This window comes from Babylonia areolata, chromosome 5 (genome assembly GCF_041734735.1).
Source record: "Babylonia areolata isolate BAREFJ2019XMU chromosome 5, ASM4173473v1, whole genome shotgun sequence".
Taxonomy (NCBI): Eukaryota; Metazoa; Mollusca; class Gastropoda; order Neogastropoda; family Buccinidae; genus Babylonia; species Babylonia areolata.
This window is the reverse complement of record NC_134880.1, coordinates 49,608,031-49,616,334: the sequence shown is the minus strand read 5'-3', so window position 1 is coordinate 49,616,334 and position 8,304 is coordinate 49,608,031.

Here is an 8,304-nt window from a genome sequence, read left to right as displayed (position 1 = left end):
TGACAAAATACTGAAGAGAAGAGACAGTTCTAAATTACAAATGAAAGTCCATTGAACAGATGAGACAGTTCTACAATACCAATGGTTGTCCATTGAACAGACTAGACAGTTCTACAATACAAACGGAAGTGTATTGAACAGACGAGACAGTTCTACAAAACAAACGGAAGTGTATTGAACAGACGAGACAGTTCTACAAAACAAACGGAAGTGCATTGAACAGACGAGACAGCTCTACAATACAAACGGAAGTGCATTGAACAGACGAGACAGCTCTACAATACAAACGGAAGTCCACTGCACAGAGGAACCAGTTCTACAATGCAAAGTGACATTCACTGAACAGACGAGAAAGTATTACAATACAAACAGAAGTCAATTTGAACATACGACAAAGTTTGTAATACAAACTGAAGTCCATTGAACAGCTAGAAAACAAAACAAAAACAAATCAAACGGAATTCCACTTTGTATCGTACGGACAAGGAGGGACGGGGGTAGGGTGAGGGTGTGGGTGTGAGGGGGCATACATAATAAGACTAAACGGGCTTTCATTGGTCCCCTGATAAAAGGAATTGTTACTCGGGCATGAATAACTGAGGACACATCCCGTTCCCGTCCCCTGCCCCAACGACCCCGCCCTATCTTCCCACCCCACTTCTCTCATCCCTAGTTTTTCTCTCTTCACTCCCGCCCCTCCCCCCCCCCTCCTCCCCACTCTCTCATCCTCTCATGTGGACCTGTCTCGTCTGCTCAGCGGGCTTCCGTTTGTATTGTGTTACTTTCTCGTCTGGTCGGTGGACCTTTGTTTGTATTGTACTACTTTCTCGTGGCCCAACACTCGGCTTATATCACAGATTGACATAAGTTTATATTTGGGCCAACAGCAACGTGAGAGCTGTATTATCAATGGTTTCTCCAGTCAATGGGAAATCATTTACAGCTTAGTCTTTTGTGCAGGACTATGACTCTCAAACTAGGAGGCAAAACTGCACTGGCTCGTAGTGCTGCAGCCTTGTGGGCTAGTTGGCCTTTGGGAACCATCCCAACGCTGACTGTCCTAAAACCCTCTTTGCCGAGAGAGTGGGGATGTAACTTGGGCAACACACTCTCCACTAAAATCAAATTCTAGCCCAAATAGTCGGAACAGCAGTTGCCACCTCTGCTGTTCTGATGGTCATAGTCGGACACGACTATCATATATATATATATATATATATATATATATATATATATATATATATATATATATATATATGTATATATACACACTTTCTCGTCTGGTCAGTGGACTTTTGTATTGTACAACTTTCTCGTCTGGTCAGTGGAATTTTGATTGTATTGTACTACTTTCTCGTCTGGTCAGTGGAATTTTGATTGTATTGTACTACTTTCTCGTCTGGTCAGTGGAATTTTGATTGTATTGTACTACTTTCTCGTCTGGTCAGTGGACTTTTGTTTGTATTGTATTACTTTATCGTCTGGTCAGTGGACTTTGTATTGTATTACTTTCTCGTCTGGTCAGTGGACTTTTGTTTGTATTGTATTACTTTATCGTCTGGTCAGTGGACTTCCGCTTGTATTGTAGAACTTCTTTGTCCTAGATTTTGCTGAGAAAAATCGGGCTTTTCTTCCCCACAGAGAAAGCTTTTTATGTGACATCTAGGTCTGAGTTTTTAGAGTTTTTAAAACAGATATAGGTTGCATCAGTTTGATCTTTTCGCCCATCACTTTTTTAAACTAATGTTGAACAATACCAGTCACTCGGGTGAGACGGTGAACGGAGGTTCCGTGCGTAGCATGCACTAAGCGCAAATAAAAGAACCTACGGCAACAAAAAGATTATCCCTGGCAAAAATCTGTAGAAAAAAAATCCACTTTGGCAGGAAGAACAAATTACACAGGCAGTGGAGAGAAAGAGTAGCGCTGGACTATAGCGATGCTCATACTAAGGAAAGCAGCCTGAATTTCACACAGAGAAATCTTTTGTGACAAAGGGTAATGCAATACAATACAAAACAATACAGTATCATGGCTTGATTTTGCCGTTTGTATTAACGTACGGACTGGGATGGAAGGGGGACGGTAACATACGCAACTTTCCCATCATTACCAGCAACATTAAAGGTTAACATATAACCATTAAAGTAAGAATAATTGCATTTTTCATTAATGATTCACTTGATAGGTCCGGGCTAGTCTGATAGTGTTAGACAGTGTTAGTCAGTCGTGTCCCACTGACGATAACTATCAGAACAACAGTATAGATGAGGCGACTGTCGTCCCAACTACCTGCACCAGAGTTTGAATAGAGTGGAGAGTCTTGCGGAAGCCACTCTCGCGGCTGAGAGACTTTATTTGTATGGAAGGTCCGTGGTTAGACTCTCCCAGCCTCTTTATCCTGTCCTATTCCATCCACCACCCACCTACACAACCTCATCCCCCCTCCCCCCTCCCTCCTCCAGCCCCCATTAACTGTACTTACTGCTTGTCAGCCGTGTGGCTATGAAACCCTCTTCCTCAGCCAGCCAGACAGGCCTTATCAGAAGGGCCCGCTACACAGCAGTTTGCAGTCAGTGGGTTTGAGTTCTATTCCCTGTGTTCCACGTGTCCCGGGTAGGCTATAGCGGCGAGGTGAGGTGAGGGGAGGGGGATGGTGGTTGGGGTGGGGGGGTTGGGGGCTGAGAGGGTTTTAATTTGCAATTAGGCTGCAGGCAGCAGGGGATTTTATTGTCAGGAGGGGGGGTGGCCGGGAGAGGGAGATAAGTGGGCAGCCAGGGAAGGGAGCTGACGGCTAAGCAGGGTGCGCGCGTGAAAAGCCTCTGCTGTGGCTCAGGTGTCACACACACGCCGGACTTCACATGGAACCGGTGAGGGGCGGGGAGGGGGGTGGTGGTGGTGGTGGGGGGGGGGGGGGGGGGTAGTGCGGAGGGTGGCGGTGGAGGGGTCTCTCTCTATATATAAATATAGGTAAATTGCACTGGCTCTTAGTGCTGCAGCCTTGTGGGCTAGTTGGCCTTTGGGAACCATCCCAACGCCGACTGTCCTAAAACCCTCTTGGCCGAGAGAGTGGGGATGTACTTGGGCAAGACACTCTCCACTATAATCAAATTCTAGCCCAAATAGTCGGAACAGCAGTTGCCTCCTCTGCTGTTCTGATGGTCATAGTCGGACACGACTGACTATCATATATATATATATATATATATATATATATATATATATATATATATATATATATAGGTGGGGTTTGGGGGTGGGGGAGGGTCGGTCCGGAGGATGAGAGGACGTCTGGAGGGAAGGGAGGTGGGTGTTTTCACGGGGATTTTTCACCGATTATACAGGTGTGCTGGCCACCGCTGTCCATCCATCCTCTCCTCCCCTGGTCGTTTCTCTTCTCTTCTCCCTCTCTTTCCTTTCTCCATTGCTTTCGACAATTTGTGGGTTCCCTCTCACTCTCTCTTGAGTGGGTGCATTTATGTGCGTTTGTGTGTGTGTGTGTGTGTGTGTGTGTGTGTGTGTGTGTGTGTGTATTTCATGATTTTTTTTCTTTTCTTCTCTTCTTCTTCCTTTTGTGGAATGGCTTTGAATGGTGAAATAATGGTATATTTTGACTGTGTTTTGATTTTGTGCTCATTTTCGCTTTTTTAGCTTTATTCCCTCTTTAGGGCGAGGGTTGGATGTAAAAAAGCATGTTACTTGCTTATCTATTACCCTCGTTAATAAAGATTTTGTCTTGTCTTGTCTTGTCTTGTCTTGTCCTTCCTCTCTCCGCATGTCTGTCCGAAAACAGATTCGTCAAATCCGTACACTTTTTCCTCTCTTCACGTCTGGCCTTAAAAAAATCTGCCTCCTTTCCGAAATAAGTACCTTCCCCCACCCGTCAATGATTTCTCTAGCCCTCAACTAATCTTCATGCATTCAAAAGTCTGGTCTTTCATCCCATTCTATGATTCAGGAGTTGTGCAAGCTGAGCGAATGAATGTCTGGTCTAACAGCGCGTTGCACGTCTCCGCGTACAGTAAGATTCGGTGCAATATAATTCAGTTGTCGTAGTAGTAGTAGTCGTAGTAGCAGTCTATTATTGCTGTTGTTACCACCATCAATATTAATAATAATAATCCTTATGATGATAACAATGGTAGTATCATGATCATATTGTTATTATTATTGTTGTTGTTGTTGTTTTGTTGTTGTTGTTGTTGTTATTATTATTATTATTATCATTATTATTATATAATGTAATGGTGCTGTTGTTGTTCAGTGCTGTACATAAGATACATTCATATAGCACATGTGAAAAAAACAAACATTGTTTATAGGTCTATACGTTGAACAAAGCAAACTATTACAAACGGCAGCAATAATACCTTCTCACACCGACAATAAAAAAAAGTAAAAAAAAAAAGTATCTATATATATGATACATTTCCCGACATACTGTTACCCACAGGGGGTTGCAGATATAGTAGTGCTATGCATATGAATTAGTTCGCCCGCAGTGACTCCCCCTTGGGGAATTGCTAACGGAAACCGTACCACTCTCCACAACACAATACCTTTTCACCATAACGGCCTGTTCAGTTCACCAGTATCGCCATCACTTCACCCACAGGCAAGAGCAGCAAAAACTATAGCAACACACAACGACAACAGCAACTGTGACAGCCGCAATAGCAGCAACAGTAACAACACTGATCCCACAGCAGCAACAATAACAACTACCATAACAGCAGACAGAAAAGAAAAAAGAGAGTGGCGCTGCACTCTGGCGATACCCTGTGTCCGAGGAGAGCAGCCCGAATTTAACACAGAGAAATCTGTTGTGACAAAGAATAGTAGCTATACAATACAACAGCAGCAACACTGAACAGCAACACTGATAATCACATCAGCAGCAACAGCCATAGCAACACCTACAACTGACCATTACAACAGCAATAGCAACAGCAGCAACCAGAGCAGCAGAGCAACAGCAAAAGGAACACTGACTAGCAACAACATCAGTAGCAGTAACAGCAGCAAAAGCAGGAACAGCAACAGCGGCAGAGATAGCCGCAACAACCACAGCGACAACAATAATGATAACCACATCAGCAGCAACAACAGAACCACAACAGCAACAGCAAGATAAACAGCTACGAGCACCACCAGCAGCAACAGCAACACACGCAGCAACAAGCATAGCGGCAACAACAGCAGAAACACAAGCAGTAACAAGCATAGCGGCAACAACAACAACAGCAGAAACACACGCAGCAACAAGCATAGCGGCAACAACAACAGCAACACAAGCAGCAACAAGCACAGTGGAGAGCGGGACAGGGGGAGGGGGAGAGGCCTAAAGCACGTGGATATCGTGATTTGTTTTGGGTATATATAAATATCAGTGAGCCCCTGCACATGGCTGCCGTTACTGTCACCCTCACAACTCCTCCATCAGATACCCCCCCCCCCCCTCCATTCCGCCCCGCCAGGCCAGCTGCCCGCCCTATCACTACCCCACCCCCCTTCCAACCCACACACCCGCCCGCCCCAGTTCCAAGATACCACCCCCTCTTTATGCTATCACCCCCCAACTTGATAAGCTACCCGCACCCCCACCCCCCACCCCCTTACGGTATCACCTCGGCCCGCTCTGCTGCGCTAATAAATTTCGGACCCGGGGCCACCATTCCAACACGCTGGCAATCAGAACAGAAGTACACTCCCGAACTTATCTCCCCATTATCGTCTGTCTTCGCACCCGCATTCTATTGGCTGAGTCCTCAGCTCTCGTCAGGCATGCGCGGCGACCCTGCGCAGTGGCCCCTTGCGCCGTTGAGGATAGCGAGACGTCACCGTAAAGTATCCCCGGGCTGTCATGGCAACAGGTTGGCAGCGTCAAGGATGGTAACTCTACTCTGTTTGGGGAATTGGTTATCGGGAGGGGGGCAAGGGTGTGGGGAGGTGTCTGGGATGGCCGTCCGGAGGTGTATGTGTCATGGCCCCTACGGTGCATTGAGCACGGGGGCAGCGATCATCCGGCATACTGTTTGTGTGCATACCCCCCCCCCCCCACCCCCTACCCCCCCCTCGGCCACCCCCCTTTCCCCCCAAGTTAGCACTACTAACCCCTCTGACGGGGATCATTTCACTGCCCCCACCGTCAGTCGTTATCCGCGGGTCAGTTATGTTGCAGATACCTACCCAACTGACAGCCCCAAACCATGACTGACAACGTTCGTAAATCTTGTCGACTCGTTTATGCATATGCGCACGCACGCACTCACACGCGCGCACCCACATGCATGCACGTGCGTGCAGCAACCCTCTTCGCTCCCCCCCGTGCCCCCCCCCCCCCCCCCGCCCCAAAGCATGCCTCCGTGTGTGTGTGTGTGTGTGTGTGTGTTTGTGCGTGTGTGTGTGTGTGTGTGTGCGCGCGCGCGCGTGCGTGTGTGTGTGTGTGCGCGCGCGCGTGCGTGCGTCTGTGTGTGCGTGCATGCGCGCGTGTATGTGTGTGTGTGTGTGTGTGTGTGTGTGTGAGGCTCAAATTTTCCATTGTGCCAGATTTCATTCCACGGACACTTGCTCCAAGTAACCCAACTGAACAACAAACCAGGATAGACTCGAACCACATTGAGGAAAACAGGAAGACGAGAAAACAACGTCACCAACCACCACCACCACCACCACCACCACAACAACAACAACAACATACGGAGGTGTATAAAAAGGAAACGAGAGATGATGCTGGCAGAAATAACGATTGCCCGCAAACAGGAAGTGATTGTCACCGTGCGCGCACCTGCAGGAAGTCGGCCATGTTGATGATGGGAAAATCAGCTCGGGGAATAGAGCGAACCATCCGGAAGACGTACAGCTTGAGGGGGGGGAGGAGCATTGGGAGGAGGGTAGGGGGTGGGTGCGGAAGGAGGAGGAAGGAGATAAATTGATGCTAAGAATGGTGTGGGAGGAATATGGAGAGTAAAGAGAGGGAGGGAGGAAGGGGCAAGGCAAGATGGAGTGGACACGAGTTGTGCTGGAATGTGCACTACACTCAACCCCCCCCCCCCGCCCCCCGTCCCCACCCTCCCCCACATACTAGATTTTTCTTAACTTCTCTGTCTGTCTGGCTTGCTCTCTCTCTCTCTTTCTCTCTCTGTCTGGCTGTCTGTCTCTCTCTCTAAACATGACAAAGACGTCGATTTCTCACACAGCTGCATTTATAGGCTGAAAGGTGTTAACGGCATCAATACCACAATGCTATGAAGGGTTTTTATTGTTGTAGCCAAATGACTAACAATTACACAGAAATGCCTGTGTTTAAAACAACAACAACAACAACTGATTAATGAATATTTGAAAATAGATAGAAGAGTAAGGACAATAAATTATTCAGTAATAAAACCGGGATGAAAGAGGAAAATCTTTCTAAACAACAACAGGAAAGACTCAGTCTTGTGTATCAGTCATACTGTGCACGTGGATCGTAAATGTAAACAGCCTGTTTTCCCGAAGCTTGACTCAGTATGTATGATAACAACATAAATTCACAGTTTTGTTACACCCAGTCAATAAACGACACATATATTACAGGTGAAGTGTCGTCTGGGATGTTAACCAGTTTCGCTCACCTCTCACCTCAACCATTCTTAACTCTTTTTTTTTTTTTGTATAATAATCTTTTTTTTTTTCTCCCCCCCCCCCCCCCTTGTACACAAGGTTATATTTTGACATTTCACGACATCAGTGTGATTCAACATTCACATAGCAAAACATTTGGTCCATCAATGATCATAGAAAAAATTCATTAATTTGTTGAGATACAAGGGTTATTTTTCAATATGATAATACTTATAATAGTAATAATAAGATGAAGGACAATAACAAATAATAAAGAACAAGATGAACAAGATACCAAATGTCACATCATGGCATGTATTCATGTTGACATAGCTTCAAGGAGCACCAGTTTTTTTGTTTTTTGTTGTTGTTGTTGTTGTTTTTATAAAGTGTTATTAAAGGATTAATATGATTATGTTTTCCATTACCTGTGGCAGCTTACTTCTTTTATCAAAATTAATGTACAAACATGTCAAATTTTGCAGTATATTCATTTCTGATATTATTAAAAATTCTATCAAACATGCATCATTCATGTACTGTATTATGATGACAGTTTTCATTTTACTCAATGTTCTATTACCAACACAGAGTATGGTAGCCATTTTTTTTAACAAAATCACAGTAATTCATTTCCATTGTGTGTACATGCTTTCTAACTTGTATCTATACTTGAGGTCAAGCAGGAATGCTTGCAGA